Source organism: Periophthalmus magnuspinnatus, chromosome 16 (assembly GCF_009829125.3).
Source record: "Periophthalmus magnuspinnatus isolate fPerMag1 chromosome 16, fPerMag1.2.pri, whole genome shotgun sequence".
Taxonomy (NCBI): Eukaryota; Metazoa; Chordata; class Actinopteri; order Gobiiformes; family Gobiidae; genus Periophthalmus; species Periophthalmus magnuspinnatus.
The window spans coordinates 4,678,680-4,697,284 of NC_047141.1; the positions used below are offsets into that span (position 1 = coordinate 4,678,680).

The following is an 18,605-nucleotide window of genomic DNA, read 5'->3' on the forward strand; positions in this document are numbered from 1 at the left end:
CGAACATTTGAACGTGTATTGTGCAGCGGACTCCATTTTCTTCTCTTTTTTGCGTAGCCGCGGTGCATGATGGGATATAGAAGTGCATGAAGTGTGCAAGGATGCACGCTTCGGTTACGTCCGATCTCCATGGAAACGGTGCAAAGGGAAGGGCAGGTTTGGCGGCCGCATTCAGTAGGGTGCGTTGAAATGGGACAGCCCTTGTCGCGCCGGAAATTACATAACTGCCCTTCGATGCACACTTCGAATGGTGATTCTAAGGCCAGTTTTGGCGAATTGGGACACAGCCATACACAAGAATGTGGGTGAAAGGTCAAACAAGGGTGTGGGTGAAAGGTCAAAAGCTGTGTAACCTGAGCTGAAAGATCAGAAAGGTCATGTCTGTGTGGGGAGGGAAATAAAGTGTTGTTCTACTGATAAGCATGATGGGAAAACTGCTGAGATGAGTCAAGCGGTTAATAAAAGGCTCAGAAGAGGGAAGGCACAGAGAAGACCTCATGGAAGCAATCTGCGTAGCTTCTTCTCTGTGCTCGCTCCCCTCTGATCAGATTAGAAGAAAAGTCTAACACTTGTCCTGAGGCTTTTTGGGTAAACAGCGCCTCGAGAACAGAGTTTTCTTGACAGAGATCTATGTTTTCACAACAGAAAGCAAACAGGCACTCTGTCCAGGACATACAAGGATGTTTTCTAAGTTTCAAAATCCACAAAAACAAATTTGTCCAGGCTGATTTCCACGTAGAATACAGAGCGTTTTTGTTTTTTTTCAGACATTTCTGAGCATTGTGAGTGCATTGGTGGTATAGTGGTAAGCATCGCTGCTTCCCAAGCAGTGGACCCGGGTTCGATTCCCGGCCAATGCAATCTTCTCACCACAATGGTAAATGTAGTGTACTGTTTAAGTTTTCATGTAGTAAAAAAAATGCATATATACTTCAATCCAAGTGGATGATTTCTTAAAACAGATCTATGATTAGACATTTTAAGGCTAATTTTGTCTGCTATGTGTACGAATGCCCAGAAATTGAATGCACAAGACTCCTAATTTTATGTTAACAGGTTTGAGTACCTGTTTACTCAACCAATCAGCAGAGTGTTGCAGTGGAAGCATGCTGGACCCTTAAACCAGAGGGTGATGAATCGAAACCTTCCCCTGCTAATCCTGGCTCTTCAGATGTTGCACAGGAGGTAATTATTATAGAAAGGAGTCTCATCTGGAGTGTCTTTCAGCAGACTTGCAAAGTGTAAAGCGTGTGCTTACCTGGTAGGCGCTCCTTTTCTCGTTGTTCCCCCTTTTGCCCACACGTATTTAATGCAGAAGACGCTGACCTCCTAATTCTATGTTAGTAGATTTTTACTCCCACACAAACACACAAGCTAAAGAGAGCAGAGTGGCGCAGCGGAAGCGTGCTGGGCCCATAACCCAGAGGTCGATGGATCGAAACCATCCTCTGCTAAAGTTGTCTCCTCTGATATGGGACACCAGGCTTTCATCATAGAAGCATTTTGAAAGATAAAATTATATTCCAAATCTAAATTCACTGTGGACCTTGACCATTTAACATTCCCTTTATTTTATGAGACCTTTGTGTAAAGGTGTGAAAGACCTCTCCCCCATCTATAACTCCATCCTCAGACCCAGAACAATGAGAACAATAGCAGGCTTTCTAAGAGCTGAATAGCGTAGTTTCAGCTGAAACTGGAGACAATAGATGTTTACAGTTTCAGTGTAGTTAGCCCCTCCCTTCAGATAGATATAAGGCATTGGCCATCGGCAATCTGACCAGAACTGAAGAAGCGGCTTGGATGAGCAGCGAAACGTCTTCACTCTTACAACGATTTGTCGAGTTGATAGATTTAAATCTCATCTTTTGCAATGTTTAAAAAACATTTTTGAGGCAATGCTCCCTTGCTCACGGTGTGTGGAACCTAACATCCTAGACCAAAGAAATCTATGTGTACAGATGACGATGCGTTGGCCGTGAATATGTCCCCTTTATGCGGCTGCTTTTGCAGCATTCACCAGTCTGTGTTTCACATTCCACCTCTTACTTGATGATGAATTCTTCAAGGAAAATGAGGAACGCTTCACGAGTTTGCGTGTCATCCTTGCGCAGGGGCCATGCTAATCTTCTCTGTATCGTTCCAATTTTAGTATATGGGTTAGCAAACTAACACAACTGCAGAGTGTTCCAACAATGTTTAAAAAGCACCTTTGAGGCGCTGCTCCCACACTCACGGTGTATGGAACCTCACATCCTGGACCAAAGAAATCCATGTGTACAGCTACGTTGCACATGAATATGTCCCACATCTGTGTGCACTACATCGAGGTGGCCAAGTGCTTGAGGCGATGGACTGCTAATCTATTTCACGCCGCATGTGTAGGTTTGATGCCCATCCTCTTCGCAGCCCTTGCTGTTGCTCCCCTTCTTACTTATGCAGTGTTGACCAGTCTGGGTTCACGTTCAACTTCTTCCTTGCTCTGGCATCTGTGTTGCTGCTCTCTGGTCTCTCTTACAGTCATCCATGTGCACCTATTCTCAATGCCATAATGTGACCAGACCAGGGGTCGGCAACCCGCGGTTCCGGAGCCGCATGCGGCTCTTTCAGCCTCATACTGCGGCTCTGCGTGGCTTGGGAAAATAAATTTTAAGTATTTAATTGTAGTGTATTTTATTTGTGTTAGCTCTTTCTTGTGCTAGTTTAAATCGGAAGATTATTATGATCTTATGATGTCTCCGTGATGACGTATCACGTATAACACATCAGACACGTCGCTCAAAAGTGAGTGAAAATGAGCCAAAACAAAAGTCTTTGGAGAGCTTTTTAACAAAGGAGAAAAGGCCAACTGAGCAACCAGAAGAGGAGACGACCTCTAAGAAAAAGAAAGATCAACAACATCAGGAGTCCTACTTAAAATCTGGGTTTGTCGCTACAGGTTTTTGTCGCTCTGCGAAAAGCAAATGAGGCAATGAAACCCTCAACACTACTTTGGCACATGGAGAATAAGCACCTGGGATTAAACGATATGCCTTTAGAGTTTTTTGAAAGAAACTGCGGAGCAGAGTAGACATAATCACATAATCAGCGCAGGGCTCCCTCCGATGCAGCGGTGTGGTTAAAAACCTCCCCAAGCAGGCATTGGTGGTTCAGTGGAAGAATTCTCGCCTGCCACGCGGGAGGCCCGGGTTCGATTCCCGGCCAATGCAGCGCAAGTTATGGTAGTGAATCCATTCTTTGTTTATGTAGAATGTAAATAATTCTGTCAAAAGGTCGATGTCAGAAGTGGGATTTGAACCCACGCCTCCAGGGGAGACTGCGACCTGAACGCAGCGCCTTAGACCGCTCGGCCATCCTGACACGGTCCACAGTGACACTTTGTTGTTCCACGGGACAGTGACACAGAAAAACAACATGAATTCATTCAGGATTTGCCAGAAAATGAGGAACGCTTCACGAGTTTGCGTGTCATCCTTGCGCAGGGGCCATGCTAATCTTCTCTGTATCGTTCCAATTTTAGTATATGTGTTAGCGAACTAACACAACTGCAGAGTGTTCCAACAATGTTTAAAAAGCACCTTTGAGGCGCTGCTCCCACACTCACGGTGTATGGAACCTCACATCCTGGACCAAAGAAATCCATGTGTACAGATGACGATACATTGCGTGTGAATATGTCCCACATCTGTGTGTACTGTGTCGAGGTGGCCAAGTGCTTGAGCCCATGCCGTTGCAGAAAGAAAGGGCTGTGACGACGACATCTTGACTTTTCTTCTATTAAATAATAAATCATTAAAAATAACGTACATAATGTACGTATCGTACGCTCAAAGACAGCGGTGGAAGTGTGGTCCGTGGTGTGGGCCTGTCCCACTTCAGCAAGATGGCGGCTACACTGAGGAGGGCAGATTCTCGACCGGAACCTTGAAACTACACTTTTGAAGAGTACTTCGTAAGGACCCTTGAAGGGTGCATTTGGCGAATTGAGACACAGCCAGTTTCAGTGTAGTTAGCCCCTCCCTTCAGATAGATATAAGGCAGTGCCCATCGGCAATCTGACCAGAACTGAAGAAGCGGCTTGGATGAGCAGCAAAACGTCTTCACTCTTACAAAGCTTTTTTTAGTTGATAGATTTGAACTTCAGACCAATTTGTCCATGCAGTTGTCCACGCTTTTGCTCACATAATGTTAGAATCACTTGAATCCTCACAGTAGAAATCTGGTGTTTGTCCAACTGCCTCCCATGTGCAGTATACAAAGTTCTCTTTAAAGCTTAACAACATGCCATGCCAGTAGAGACAGCACTTTACCTATCTTACCTTTTGCTCATATAATGGACAAGCTGCCTGAACAGGGACTTGAACCCTGGACCCTCAGATTAAAAGTCTGATGCTCTACCGACTGAGCTACCCAGGCCCTTACCATGAGAGATTTAATGAAGAATGGATCAAAAAATACACAAGCTTTTAGGCTAAAAAGTTGCATAGAATCTGGTACCAAAGTCATGCCTGACACCCATCTGACTATGGTCCTGCACAGTGCAGTGAGGTTTGGGAATAAATCTCATATGGTTCACTGTACCTGTGGAGCTATACCAGAAACTCTTTCCTAAGTTTCAAACTCCACTGAAAATAAATTTGTCCAGGATGTTTTTCACGCAGAATACAGAGATTTTGCCCTCAGATTAAAAGTCTGATACTCTACTGACTGAGCTATCCAGGCTCTCAACAAAAGGGATTTGCATTCCATGGGATGAAAAAAAATATACACAAGCCTTCAGAGATATGAACTCAGATAGACAGAAGCTGCGCAACTGATTTGGCAATGTCCTAAGCAAGTCACAAACACTTCAGTTCCCTGACCGGGAATCGAACCCGGGCCGCGGCGGTGAGAGCGCCGAATCCTAGCCACTAGACCATCAGGGAGACACTGCACAGCCCCATTTATTAGACAGTACTATTGATTCATCGGTGTGGTGTTTGGAAAAATTTAGAAGATAAAAGTGTGCATTCTGTAAAGACATAGGCCTTGTCCCAATTCGCCAAATGCACCCTTTGAAGGGTCCCTTCGAAGTACTCTTCAAAGTGTAGTTTGAAGGTTCCGGTCGAGAATCTGCCCTCCTCAGTGTAGCCGCCGTCTCGCTGAAGTGGGACAGGCCTACACCACGGACCGCACTTCCACCGCTGTCTTTGAGCGTACGATACGCACATTATGTACGTTATTTTTAATGATTTATTATTTAATAGAAGAAAAGTCAAGATGTCGTCGTCACAGCCCTTTCTTTCTGTTTAGATTGAATATCATGTAAGGTATTTTTTTTAACAATGTAATGCTACCCTCAGATGCCTGTAGCCCTACTCACCAAAGACCCCCACCCTGAGAGGGTCGTAAAGCAATCTACAGCACTGGGGCCAAGAAGATAACATCTAGGACCAGGGCCACTTCTTATCTGTGGCCCTGTTCACCAAGGTCTGAGTGCCCCCATCCTGTGAGGGTCATAAAACAATAAGATTGATTGACTTAAAAACGCACATTCAGGGATTTTGCCAAAAAAGGTTTTTAATGTGTAATCACATGCTGCCGAGAGGAAGACCCGCCTCACACATTGGGAGGCCTATAAAAGCTGGAAAGACAAACATCTCAGGACTCTCTTCCTATCCTTTCCTGAGAGTCCGGTGCTCCATTGTTAACTTTACCTGTGATGAACTCATTAAACCCTTCTGACTTATATTTCAGTCTCTTTCTCCTCTTTGACGCTTGCATCAGAAACGAACATTTCTATCAATTTGGTGACCCCGACGTGATTGGTGTCAAGTGATCTGGAGGACCTTTGGGCATATCGAGGTGAAGTCTGATGACTGAGTCGGTGACAACCAGGGGCCCCAAAATAAGGTAAGCAGAAAACCTTTTTAATAAAATTTCTGCATAGTTTAGTTTATTCTTTATTAGGGTTGTCACTGTCACATGAATCTGTAATTCTTTGTCTTGCAAATTTAGAATATAATTGGGTGGGCTATCTAGTCCAGTTTGTTCTTTCACATGTAAAGTTACATGAAGCACATTTACTAACACATAGGGACAGATCAATGAGCCGGTGTTAGAAATCCTGGTCCGGGACCAGGTGGCGCTAGGCCCGGTTGAGAGACTGCCAGCAGACCAGGTTCTACTGGAAAGCCAGGGCTGGACCCTGAGGGCAACTAGTTAAATTCTTAATCAAATTACCTCTTGGAATAGAATCTGACGAGAGTCTATTGAACGTAGTCACTGCTAAGAAACGCACGAAGCCCTTGTAACCAAGACGGCTGGGACCGTGTTAGGGGGAAAATCCTGGTCCGGGACCAGGTGGCATTAGGCCCGGTCGTCTGACAATAGACTAGGTTCTATTGTTGGCCAGAGTTGGACTCTGAGGGTGTTGAGCGCCCTGTGACCAAGACACGGTTGGACCGTGTAAGTGGGGTGTGGAGCCCTGGGTCCGGGACCCACTCAGCTGAGCACGATTGAATAAACCGGTAGGGACAGAACTTCTTCTTCTTCTTTTTGGGTCACTGTGGGTGGCTTGGGTCTCTGACTCCTCATTTTTAGCCTTTATCACATAGAGTATTGGCTGGAGTAGAGACTGCGTAGGCTGCATTTGGGGGTGGAGAAAATAAAGGCAAACAGCCCGGGGTGTAGGAGTGTCGGGTCTTTAAAACTAAAATCACATATCCTGCTAGAACCCCCACCCCGCACAGACGCTACGGCCTCTGCGTAGAAGCCTGGGTGTGATACGGGTTGGTCTAAAGGGATCTCTGTGGTGAAAGGTTTGGATCCATACATTAGGCTTATGTAAACAGGTTTTATTAACATTTTCATTCCCAATAGACCAAATTACAGGTGTGTAAAACAGACTTGGTGACAAACAGACTGACTGACTGTGGTGGAAAAGCAGTTGCGGGTTTACTCAATTAGGATTTTGACTATTTGCTCTCAAATAAATTCTAAGTGAATAGTTCCTTTAGGGTGAGTCTTATCTCTCCTGCTTATCATACTCCCTTACTCAGCTATACACCCCCTCCTTTCTTCAACCCTACCCCCACTATCTTCCATCAGCATGTGCCTGTTTCCCTCTCACCTGAAGGTCAAATTGAGAACCTTTTCCACCACTAGACAATGGACGATACAGGGACGAAGTTTACTCCTGCTACGACGAAAGAAGCGTGTACTAATGCCTTAGATATACTTTTGTTTGGGACAGAGGATAGGAAAAAGAAGAAAGAGACAGAAAAGTTTGAGATATGGGTAAAAGACTTGCAAATGAGAGGTTTGATAGGACAGGACACATCTCCAAATCCTAGAAAAGAACAATTGCTGAATATTCAAACGGTTGTCCATGCTGCTTGTGATTTCACTGAAGCTGAATGGGAGCGAAATGGCAAAAAATGTATAGGGGAGTTTAAAAACAGAGTGGATATAGCCAGAAAAAATAAAGCTCTTTGCAATGCATACCTCCCCCACCTAATGAGGGGGGCAGGTCTTAACATAACATACACCACAGTGACACCACAAATACAAGTGGTGCAATCTAAAACTGAAAGGGAAATGACCTTAGATAAGAAGGGGGAAGATGCATTTCTCCCTCCTCCTTATACTGACCTTTCACCTTATAGCGAGGCCCATAAATTACTAACTCAAGCTACTAATTCACAAACTTGGGCTGTTACACCCCCACTGATAACTAATGACTCTAACACCACGACACTACAATGTCCATTGGTATTAGTTAAAGCAGGATTAGTAGACATAGTAGAAGAACCTACCACAATTGAAGCTATTAAAGTAGTAAACACAATGCTCGATGAAAATACAGAAGCAATCAGTGATGACAGTGCAGCAGGAGCAACATCTATGGCAGGGCAACTGATTGACCCAAATGATGTTAAAACACTGAAATTTGTTAATGTGAAGGGCATTAACACTAAAGGCTCAAGAACTCCTACACCTACTGAATCAATAAGAAAAACAATACAATTTGGAAGTGATGATAAGCATTCTCAAAGTTCTACACTAGAAGAGGTCTCTACTGAAATAAAAACAAAAATAGATGAACCGTTGTATGAGACTTCGTTTACAGCTAATGTTAAACCTAAATCTACAAGGCCAAAAGGTTTACATATTAGTGATCTACCAAACACAGGTTATGATAGAGTTCCAACTGACCTTTTGACCCCTCCTACATGGGTCAGGCATGAGAGATCACCATACTCTCAGAATCCTGCACTCTCTAACAGTTAACTCATCAGAAGTATGCATATAAAAAGAAAGAGCAGTATGTTTTAAACTCATCTGACAGTAATGATTTATTTGAGCATTCACATAAACTTTAGAATATTTTTTGTTTAATTAGATCATGCTGAAATTTAAGTAAACAATTCAAACCATGTCTTTATAATTATTGAAAATTCCTCACTTTAACTTTAGGATATTGTAAATATAGATACAGATTTCTTATGCAAACTGTTCACACATTTTTTGAGGTGAAAATGAACAACTTGTCCATGCAAGTTGGAATAGACTTTAAATAGATTTTAGTTTTGACTGAAGTGGATTTGGGATGGGTCTTTGGCCTGTTGTGTCTGGGTGGGCATGGTCCGAGTGCAGTGGCTCTCTGGGTGCATCTCTCCAGCTCTGAACTGAAAGGTCACATGACGTGGACTGGCTCTGCTCTGCTGTTGTCTAAAGACTGTCTAAACATGGCTGCTGCGTCACTGAGAAACATGAACTGAACTAAAACCAAAGAAAGTCCTGCTGGCTCTGAAACTCATCTGTGGACTGGGCTCCTCCACTACTGGTCACATGACAAATGAATGAACTGAATCAAAACCTTCAAGTGCTCTGCTGCTCCTCTAAAGGCACCATAAAACTGTCTCTGCTGCTGCGTTTGGGCTGTGTTTGCCTGGGCACTCATGACTGGAGCCTGTTCTCAGATCCACATAGTCAAATATTTTGTTTTTAACCCAATTACAAAATTTAGAAGTGTATTCATTTAATTGAAACATTTTTGCTCCATTCCTGAAAATAATCATATATCAATATAACATTATTTAAGCTATTTCTTTTCATTGTACATCAGAGCTGTTGCACTGGGGCTTCTACATAATGCATATGCAACATATTTGAAACGACATTCAGAATGGTCACAGTTAACAAAATTAGAAACAAAAGTTTGGAAACAGTATACTTTACTACTAGCCCCATTAAGAGCACTGATAACTGAGGCAGGACCAACTAACCTTACTGCTCAATTAAACTGGAATATCGAGGCAGAGGAAGCATTTATTTCCTTAAAACAACAAATGGCACATTCATGTGACTTGGCTGTACCAGATTATACCATACCTTTTCACCTAGATGTGTATGAGAAAAATGGAGTTGGCAATGCAATACTTTATCAGAAAAAGGGGGACGGTGTGGCAGGTCAACGTAAAGTGCTGATGTATCATAGTGCTAAATTAGACAATATAGAAAAAGGACATCCACCATGCACACAACATGTAGCAGCTATATCTATGGCCATAATTAAAACAGCACACATAGTGAAATGTCATCCTCTAATCATACATACACAACATGGAGTAGCAGCCTACTTACAATCAGTAGCTTTTACACTCTCAGAACGACGCACAGAAAAAATCTAACAAATACTAGATCAGCCACATATTGCATTTGAAGGCACAACCATCAATATGGCAAATGATCTAGGGACAGGGACACCGCACAACTGCGCTGACATAGCGCAACTAGACATGATTCTAGTACCAACATTGTATGCAGAACCACTGCAGAACCCACAACTAATGCTGTTTTGTGATGGATGTAGCTATAGAGATAACACAGGGAAAATTAGAACATCATATGCAATAGTGAAAGCTGCTGGACAAAAGTTTGAAATCATGGAAGCTAAAGAGATACTTATGCCAGGGGCTTCAGCACAATTAGCAGAAGTAATAGCTTTAACCAGAGCATTGCAATTAGCTAAAGATCAAACAGCAAATATATATTCTGATTCTGCTTATGTAACACATGAAATACACATTGATGCCCCTCATTGGATGCGTAAGGGATTCATAACCAGCACTGGACAACCTATTAAACATCTCAAAGAAATGACTGAATTGATAGAAGCTGTTAAAATCCCATCTGAAGTAGCTGTATTAAAATGCAAGGGCCATGCAGAGAGAACAACACTTATAGCTAGAGGGAATGAAGCAGCAGATGCAGCAGCAAAAAAGGCAGCAGGTTATAAGGGACCTCCAAGTAAAAAGTATGTGTGTGTGCAGATGGATGAAGAGAAAGATTCAGTGAAGTTGACAGAGCAGGATATTATTGACTTACAGACTCACGCAGGACCGTATGAACATAGTGTTTGGACTAATTTAAGGACGAAGAAGGACTTTGGTGCTATCATGACGGACGTTTAGTTGCACCTAACTCTTTCTCAAGATGGGTTGAAGTTACCCCAGTAAGGAGAGAGACAGCTAATTCAGTCATTAAGTGGCTGACAAGAGAATTTGTTCCTAGGTATGGGTTTCCCCGTACCATCAGATCTGATAATGGCACACACTTTTCTAACAAAAATATGACAGCAGTGTGTGAATATTTTGGAATAAAACAACATTTTGGAACAGTCTTTCACCCACAATCCCAGGGCCTGGTTGAAAGAGCAAACCGCACATTGAAAAGCTATCTAGCTAAAATCATGAACTCTACCAAAATGACGTGGCTGGATGCCTTGCCATTAGCGCTGATGGCAATGCGATCCACACCACATAAACATCTCAATCTCTCTCCACATGAGATCTTAACTGGGAGGAGGATGGACACTCCTCTCCAACCTGATGTGTGTGTACCTAGAAATGACCAAGATCATGAAATCTCTGACTATTACAAAGCATTAACTAATTTAAGTTTAGTTCTCTCCCAACAGATCCTGAACCTGGAGACCTCCTCTGAGTCAACTTTGGAAGACCCAATCAAACCTGGTGATTGGGTACTGGTGAAAAGTATTAAACCTAATTGGACTGAACCCAAATTTGTAGGTCCTTACAAGGTACTTAACAGTCGCTCAAGGGCTATCAGAATCGAAAAAATTGACAAAGCCCACAAAAGTAAAGTGAGCCACTGGATTCACATTACTCATTGCGTCAGAGCTCAACCTCCTGAACGCACTCTGAAACAAATTAGAACTGATTTGGCTGAACTTGATTCTTCTTAATTATGACTGTGGCATTGTATGAGTACTCTCGAAGAAGTACTACATTAATTGTATTGTTATTTACCATAGTGCTCATGTCACCTATCATCTGGTATTTTGGAGTAAATCAACTCACTAGCTCTATAGATTCTAGCAATGCATTAAATAATAGGACTAAAAGAGGGGTTGAGGTCCCATTATCATTGATTTGGAATGCCACAAAATTTCTTAATGTTGCCACGAAAAACAAATGGTATAATTGGCTCTCCACTAGCGCTAATTTATATCTCCCAGGACAGCCCTGTCTAGCATGTGCACCTGCTTATCCAAAACCAGAGTATTTAGTTCCCATACCCTTTTCTTACATTTGTGATCATTATAACTTCTCACGCTCTCACATTGTAAAAAATTATAACCAATATCTAGCCTCTGTTAATTGTTCCTGGGAAACATGCAAAGCAGGTGGTCAATGCATAATAAAAAGTACTGAAAATAATAAAACTATTGTATGGAACAAAGGCAGTCACTGTATCAAACTGTCTACTAGTCTCATGCCCCCTACTGAATGTCTTGCTTATATGTCATCATCTCTTTATACCAAGCCTGATACTTTTGGCAAACCTACACGAAATGATCTTTGCAGCCATTTTCATTGGCCATATATGCCTGCAAATATAAATCCACCTCACTTTTCCAAATTACCCACAGTACAATTAGAATGCATACAAAGAGCCCACACCTATCAATCTACTTTTGTTGGAAATCTTACTGCAACCCTGTGTTCTACTATCGCTATAGTTAATGATAGTTACTCCTTTGCTCCCCTGAATTATTCTTCTGTGTGTGCGGTTACTGGTATGAAAACTACCACATGTCCGCTAATTCATACACGGCCTCTAAGGAGACAAGACTTTGCCGTAGCAGACATGTGGTGGCTTTGCAACTCTACTAACTTACTGGCTACTTTGCCCTTACACTGGTCTGGTCGTTGTGCGAGAGTGATGTTCTCTACTACTTTTTCTATCTTACCTATTCCTAACCTCTCTTCCTCAGTAGATTACACAGTCTCAACTAGACCCAAAAGATCCGTAATAGACAACATTGGCACTAACCCAGCTAATATCTATATCGATGCAATTGGTATACCTAGAGGTGTACCCAATGAGTATAAAATGGCTAACCAAGTGGCTGCAGGTTTCGAATCTATTCTTTGTTGGTGGTGTACCATTAATAAAAATGTAGATAGAATTAACTATATTCATTACAACGTTATGTATCAGGCCAATCTAACTAGAGCTGCTTTACTTCTATTACAAGAAGAACTACATGCTAATACGTTAATGACATACCAAAATCGTATTGCTCTAGACATGCTTTTAGCTGAAAAACAAGGTGTATGTTCACTCTTTGGTGACCAGTGTTGTACAATCATACCCAATAACACTGGCCCTGTTGGGCCTCTCCAAGAACTTTTAGATAAAATGAAAGATCACTCAGACCAGATGCTTACTGCCTCTGGAATTAATGATGTAATAGGTGATTGGTTTTCTAATACCTTCGGTAAATGGAAAACTTTATTTCTCTCACTTTTCACTTCACTTAGCATAATTCTAACCATACTGATGGTCTGTGGCTGTTGTTTCATCCCTTTTGCTCGTACTATGGTTGAAAGGTGTGTGACTACAGCTTTTTCTAAAGAAGTTACTGCTGCAAAACAAATGGCACTACTTCCTATTTCTTCTAACACCCCTCCTCCTATGTACATCACAATTATTTCTGACTCTGACACTGAGGACATTCAGTGTAAACATGCTGTATAATGTTGTTTTGGGAAATTCATGTTTTTGATTTTGGGTTGGTTTAATAATAGCATAATCATGTACAGTACTGTGGGTATATGTGGTGTCTTCGGACGGTTGCCGGGAGCGGGGCCACAAAATGTCTTTTCCCATTTAAGTCAGAAGGTGAAAAAATGACAAAACTATAATAAATGGGTTTTTAGATTTTGTACCCATAAATCCACGTACTTTAATTTAGCAAAATTATTTTCATTTATTCTACTCATGAATGTGTATGCTTTTGGTATTATTCTTAGTATTATACTTGTTTAAATTTTTAATTTCTTCCATTATTATCATTTGTTGTAAACATTACTTTTTATTTTTTCATAGTTGGATTCACACCATGTAGCATGGTGTGAAAAGGGGGAATTGTAAGGTATTTTTTTTAACAATGTAATGCTACCCTCAGATGCCTGTAGCCCTACTCACCAAAGACCCCCACCCTGAGAGGGTCGTAAAGCAATCTACAGCACTGGGGCCAAGAAGATAACATCTAGGACCAGGGCCACTTCTTATCTGTGGCCCTGTTCACCAAGGTCTGAGTGCCCCCATCCTGTGAGGGTCATAAAACAATAAGATTGATTGACTTAAAAACGCACATTCAGGGATTTTGCCAAAAAAGGTTTTTAATGTGTAATCACATGCTGCCGAGAGGAAGACCCGCCTCACACATTGGGAGGCCTATAAAAGCTGGAAAGACAAACATCTCAGGACTCTCTTCCTATCCTTTCCTGAGAGTCCGGTGCTCCATTGTTAACTTTACCTGTGATGAACTCATTAAACCCTTCTGACTTATATTTCAGTCTCTTTCTCCTCTTTGACGCTTGCATCAGAAACGAACATTTCTATCAATCAGTAGGCAAATATAACGTTCGAGGTGATTTTTTTACTCAATTGTAGCTACTTCATAACTTAAACAAAATATACCTTGTGAAAACGTAATAACAGAGACAGTGGTAACAATATCATTTTGACATTAATAGTCTATAAACCAGAGACACTGATTAGTTGTACATAAAGTGGGATATTGCAGTTTAATGGTTCGGTATTTTGGCCAGTGCCTACACCACTTTAATACAGTAGAGGGCACTGTTTCCCTTCTATGCCGTGCCAGTTCTTTTCATCTGATTATTATAAGGTATTTTCTAGCAGTGCAGCGCTACATCAAGCTAGTGTCTTGATTTACTAACACGAAGGTAAATGACACGTGCCCACGAGGGGGTGCAGACCTATGGAATGTAAAGGAACACATGAAGATTTTGTGCACGTCTCAGGACTCTCTTCTGTCCTTTCCGGAGAGTCCATTGCTTCATTGTTCACATTACCTGTGTTCAACTCATTAAACTCTTCTGACTTTACGTTTCAGTCTCTTGGTCTTTGACGCTTACAATAGAAACGAACATTCTTACATTATTCTTATTGCAGTAATATTTTCTAATGATAATAATGCCTTCTTATTGTCTAGCAATAACTGAACATTCCTTTATTCCATGTAACTCCCCTCCTTTTTAATCATCAAACACACTGTACAGATCTTTATTCAGATTTAACAGTTTCATGTGTACACTGTTGTAGATGAGACAAACCAGTACGAACATTTGAACGTGTATTGTGCAGCGGACTCCATTTTCTTCTCTTTTTTGCGTAGCCGCGGTGCATGATGGGATATAGAAGTGCGTGAAGTGTGCAAGGATGCACGCTTCGGTTACGTCCGATCTCCATGGAAACGGTGCAAAGGGAAGGGCAGGTTTGGCGGCCGCATTCAGTAGGGTGCGTTGAAATGGGACAGCCCTTGTCGCGCCGGAAATTACATAACTGCCCTTCGATGCACACTTCGAATGGTGATTCTAAGGCCAGTTTGGCGAATTGGGACACAGCCATACACAAGAATGTGGGTGAAAGGTCAAACAAGGGTGTGGGTGAAAGGTCAAAAGCTGTGTAACCTGAGCTGAAAGATCAGAAAGGTCATGTCTGTGTGGGGAGGGAAATAAAGTGTTGTTCTACTGATAAGCATGATGGGAAAACTGCTGAGTTGAGTCAAGCGGTTAATTAAAGGCTCAGAAGAGGGAAGGCACAGAGAAGACCTCATGGAAGCAATCTGCGTAGCTTCTTCTCTGTGCTCGCTCCCCTCTGATCAGATTAGAAGAAAAGTCTAACACTTGTCCTGAGGCTTTTTGGGTAAACAGCGCCTCGAGAACAGAGTTTTCTTGACAGAGATCTATGTTTTCACAACAGAAAGCAAACAGGCACTCTGTCCAGGACATACAAGGATGTTTTCTAAGTTTCAAAATCCACAAAAACAAATTTGTCCAGGCTGATTTCCACGTAGAATACAGAGCGTTTTTTTTTTTTTTCAGACATTTCTGAGCATTGTGAGTGCATTGGTGGTATAGTGGTAAGCATCGCTGCTTCCCAAGCAGTGGACCCGGGTTCGATTCCCTGCCAATGCAATCTTCTCACCACAATGGTAAATGTAGTGTACTGTTTAAGTTTTCATGTAGTAAAAAAAATGCATATATACTTCAATCCAAGTGGATGATTTCTTAAAACAGATCTATGATTAGACATTTTAAGGCTAATTTTGTCTGCTATGTGTACGAATGCCCAGAAATTGAATGCACAAGACTCCTAATTTTATGTTAACAGGTTTGAGTACCTGTTTACTCAACCAATCAGCAGAGTGTTGCAGTGGAAGCATGCTGGACCCTTAAACCAGAGGGTGATGAATCGAAACCTTCCCCTGCTAATCCTGGCTCTTCAGATGTTGCACAGGAGGTAATTATTATAGAAAGGAGTCTCATCTGGAGTGTCTTTCAGCAGACTTGCAAAGTGTAAAGCGTGTGCTTACCTGGTAGGCGCTCCTTTTCTCGTTGTTCCCCCTTTTGCCCACACGTATTTAATGCAGAAGACGCTGACCTCCTAATTCTATGTTAGTAGATTTTTACTCCCACACAAACACACAAGCTAAAGAGAGCAGAGTGGCGCAGCGGAAGCGTGCTGGGCCCATAACCCAGAGGTCGATGGATCGAAACCATCCTCTGCTAAAGATGTCTCCTCTGATATGGGACACCAGGCTTTCATCATAGAAGCATTTTGAAAGATAAAATTATATTCCAAATCTAAATTCACTGTGGACCTTGACCATTTAACATTCCCTTTATTTTATGAGACCTTTGTGTAAAGGTGTGAAAGACCTCTCCCCCATCTATAACTCCATCCTCAGACCCAGAACAATGAGAACAATAGCAGGCTTTCTAAGAGCTGAATAGCGTAGTTTCAGCTGAAACTGGAGACAATAGATGTTTACAGTTTCAGTGTAGTTAGCCCCTCCCTTCAGATAGATATAAGGCATTGGCCATCGGCAATCTGACCAGAACTGAAGAAGCGGCTTGGATGAGCAGCGAAACGTCTTCACTCTTACAACGATTTGTCGAGTTGATAGATTTAAATCTCATCTTTTGCAATGTTTAAAAAACATTTTTGAGGCAATGCTCCCTTGCTCACGGTGTGTGGAACCTAACATCCTAGACCAAAGAAATCTATGTGTACAGATGACGATGCGTTGGCCGTGAATATGTCCCCTTTATGCGGCTGCTTTTGCAGCATTCACCAGTCTGTGTTTCACATTCCACCTCTTACTTGATGATGAATTCTTCAAGGAAAATGAGGAACGCTTCACGAGTTTGCGTGTCATCCTTGCGCAGGGGCCATGCTAATCTTCTCTGTATCGTTCCAATTTTAGTATATGGGTTAGCAAACTAACACAACTGCAGAGTGTTCCAACAATGTTTAAAAAGCACCTTTGAGGCGCTGCTCCCACACTCACGGTGTATGGAACCTCACATCCTGGACCAAAGAAATCCATGTGTACAGCTACGTTGCACATGAATATGTCCCACATCTGTGTGCACTACATCGAGGTGGCCAAGTGCTTGAGGCGATGGACTGCTAATCTATTTCACGCCGCATGTGTAGGTTTGATGCCCATCCTCTTCGCAGCCCTTGCTGTTGCTCCCCTTCTTACTTATGCAGTGTTGACCAGTCTGGGTTCACGTTCAACTTCTTCCTTGCTCTGGCATCTGTGTTGCTGCTCTCTGGTCTCTCTTACAGTCATCCATGTGCACCTATTCTCAATGCCATAATGTGACCAGACCAGGGGTCGGCAACCCGCGGTTCCGGAGCCGCATGCGGCTCTTTCAGCCTCATACTGCGGCTCTGCGTGGCTTGGGAAAATAAATTTTAAGTATTTAATTGTAGTGTATTTTATTTGTGTTAGCTCTTTCTTGTGCTAGTTTAAATCGGAAGATTATTATGATCTTATGATGTCTCCGTGATGACGTATCACGTATAACACATCAGACACGTCGCTCAAAAGTGAGTGAAAATGAGCCAAAACAAAAGTCTTTGGAGAGCTTTTTAACAAAGGAGAAAAGGCCAACTGAGCAACCAGAAGAGGAGACGACCTCTAAGAAAAAGAAAGATCAACAACACCAGGAGTCCTACTTAAAATCTGGGTTTGTCGCTACAGGTTTTTGTCGCTCTGCGAAAAGCAAATGAGGCAATGAAACCCTCAACACTACTTTGGCACATGGAGAATAAGCACCTGGGATTAAACGATATGCCTTTAGAGTTTTTTGAAAGAAACTGCGGAGCAGAGTAGACATAATCACATAATCAGCGCAGGGCTCCCTCCGATGCAGCGGTGTGGTGAGTTGTATTTTTTATGCACTTCACTTATTTTTGCCATATTTATCTGCCACGCGTAGAAGGCTTGTCCGTGAAAATAAAACCGACATTATTCCGTTACATTATTATTATTATACACAGTGTTGTCTTCATTTTAGATGTCAAAAACTATTTGCGGCTCCCAGTGTTTTATTTTTCGTGGAAAGTGGGTCCAAATGGCTCTTTGCGTGTTAAAGGTTGCCGACCCCTGGACTAGACCAACAATTTTAAGGGTCTTAAAAACCTCCCCAAGCAGGCATTGGTGGTTCAGTGGAAGAATTCTCACCTGCCACGCGGGAGGCCCAGGTTCGATTCCCGGCCAATGCAGCGCAAGTTATGGTAGTGAATCCATTCTTTGTTTATGTAGAATGTAAATAATTCTGTCAAAAGGGGGATTTGAACTCACGCCTCCAGGGGAGACTGCGACCTGAACGCAGCGCCTTAGACCGCTCGGCCATCCTGACACGGTCCACAGTGACACTTTGTTGTTCCACGGGACAGTGACACAGAAAAACAACATGAATTCATTCAGGATTTGCCAGAAAATGAGGAACGCTTCACGAGTTTGCGTGTCATCCTTGCGCAGGGGCCATGCTAATCTTCTCTGTATCGTTCCTATTTTAGTATATGTGTTAGCGAACTAACACAACTGCAGAGTGTTCCAACAATGTTTAAAAAGCACCTTTGAGGCGCTGCTCCCACACTCACGGTGTATGGAACCTCACATCCTGGACCAAAGAAATCCATGTGTACAGATGACGATACATTGCGTGTGAATATGTCCCACATCTGTGTGTACTGTGTCGAGG

The 18,605-nt window shown here is 42.4% G+C and overlaps 12 non-coding genes across 12 annotated transcripts; 4 read left to right on the plus strand and 8 right to left on the minus strand.

Annotated features, from left to right (window-relative positions):
- Positions 1–788: 788 nt before the first annotated feature.
- Positions 789–860, plus strand: trnag-ccc (transfer RNA glycine (anticodon CCC)). The gene has a single exon. It is a non-coding gene; the product is annotated as a tRNA-Gly (tRNA).
- Positions 861–2,069: 1,209 nt separating this feature from the next.
- On the minus strand, positions 2,070–2,175 carry LOC117384514 (U6 spliceosomal RNA). The gene has a single exon (XR_004542502.1). It is a non-coding gene; the product is annotated as a U6 spliceosomal RNA (small nuclear RNA).
- Positions 2,176–3,138: 963 nt separating this feature from the next.
- trnag-gcc (transfer RNA glycine (anticodon GCC)) lies at positions 3,139–3,209 on the plus strand. The gene has a single exon. It is a non-coding gene; the product is annotated as a tRNA-Gly (tRNA).
- Positions 3,210–3,277: 68 nt separating this feature from the next.
- Positions 3,278–3,360, minus strand: trnal-cag (transfer RNA leucine (anticodon CAG)). The gene has a single exon. It is a non-coding gene; the product is annotated as a tRNA-Leu (tRNA).
- A 77-nt stretch (positions 3,361–3,437) lies between these two features.
- On the minus strand, positions 3,438–3,543 carry LOC117384487 (U6 spliceosomal RNA). Its single transcript, XR_004542476.1, has one exon. It is a non-coding gene; the product is annotated as a U6 spliceosomal RNA (small nuclear RNA).
- Positions 3,544–4,343: 800 nt separating this feature from the next.
- trnak-uuu (transfer RNA lysine (anticodon UUU)) lies at positions 4,344–4,416 on the minus strand. The gene has a single exon. It is a non-coding gene; the product is annotated as a tRNA-Lys (tRNA).
- Positions 4,417–4,853: 437 nt separating this feature from the next.
- trnae-cuc (transfer RNA glutamic acid (anticodon CUC)) lies at positions 4,854–4,925 on the minus strand. Its single transcript has one exon. It is a non-coding gene; the product is annotated as a tRNA-Glu (tRNA).
- A 10,524-nt stretch (positions 4,926–15,449) lies between these two features.
- trnag-ccc (transfer RNA glycine (anticodon CCC)) lies at positions 15,450–15,521 on the plus strand. Its single transcript has one exon. It is a non-coding gene; the product is annotated as a tRNA-Gly (tRNA).
- Positions 15,522–16,730: 1,209 nt separating this feature from the next.
- Positions 16,731–16,836, minus strand: LOC117384515 (U6 spliceosomal RNA). Its single transcript, XR_004542503.1, has one exon. It is a non-coding gene; the product is annotated as a U6 spliceosomal RNA (small nuclear RNA).
- A 1,216-nt stretch (positions 16,837–18,052) lies between these two features.
- trnag-gcc (transfer RNA glycine (anticodon GCC)) lies at positions 18,053–18,123 on the plus strand. The gene has a single exon. It is a non-coding gene; the product is annotated as a tRNA-Gly (tRNA).
- Positions 18,124–18,177: 54 nt separating this feature from the next.
- On the minus strand, positions 18,178–18,260 carry trnal-cag (transfer RNA leucine (anticodon CAG)). Its single transcript has one exon. It is a non-coding gene; the product is annotated as a tRNA-Leu (tRNA).
- A 77-nt stretch (positions 18,261–18,337) lies between these two features.
- LOC117384501 (U6 spliceosomal RNA) lies at positions 18,338–18,443 on the minus strand. Its single transcript, XR_004542489.1, has one exon. It is a non-coding gene; the product is annotated as a U6 spliceosomal RNA (small nuclear RNA).
- Positions 18,444–18,605: the final 162 nt, after the last annotated feature.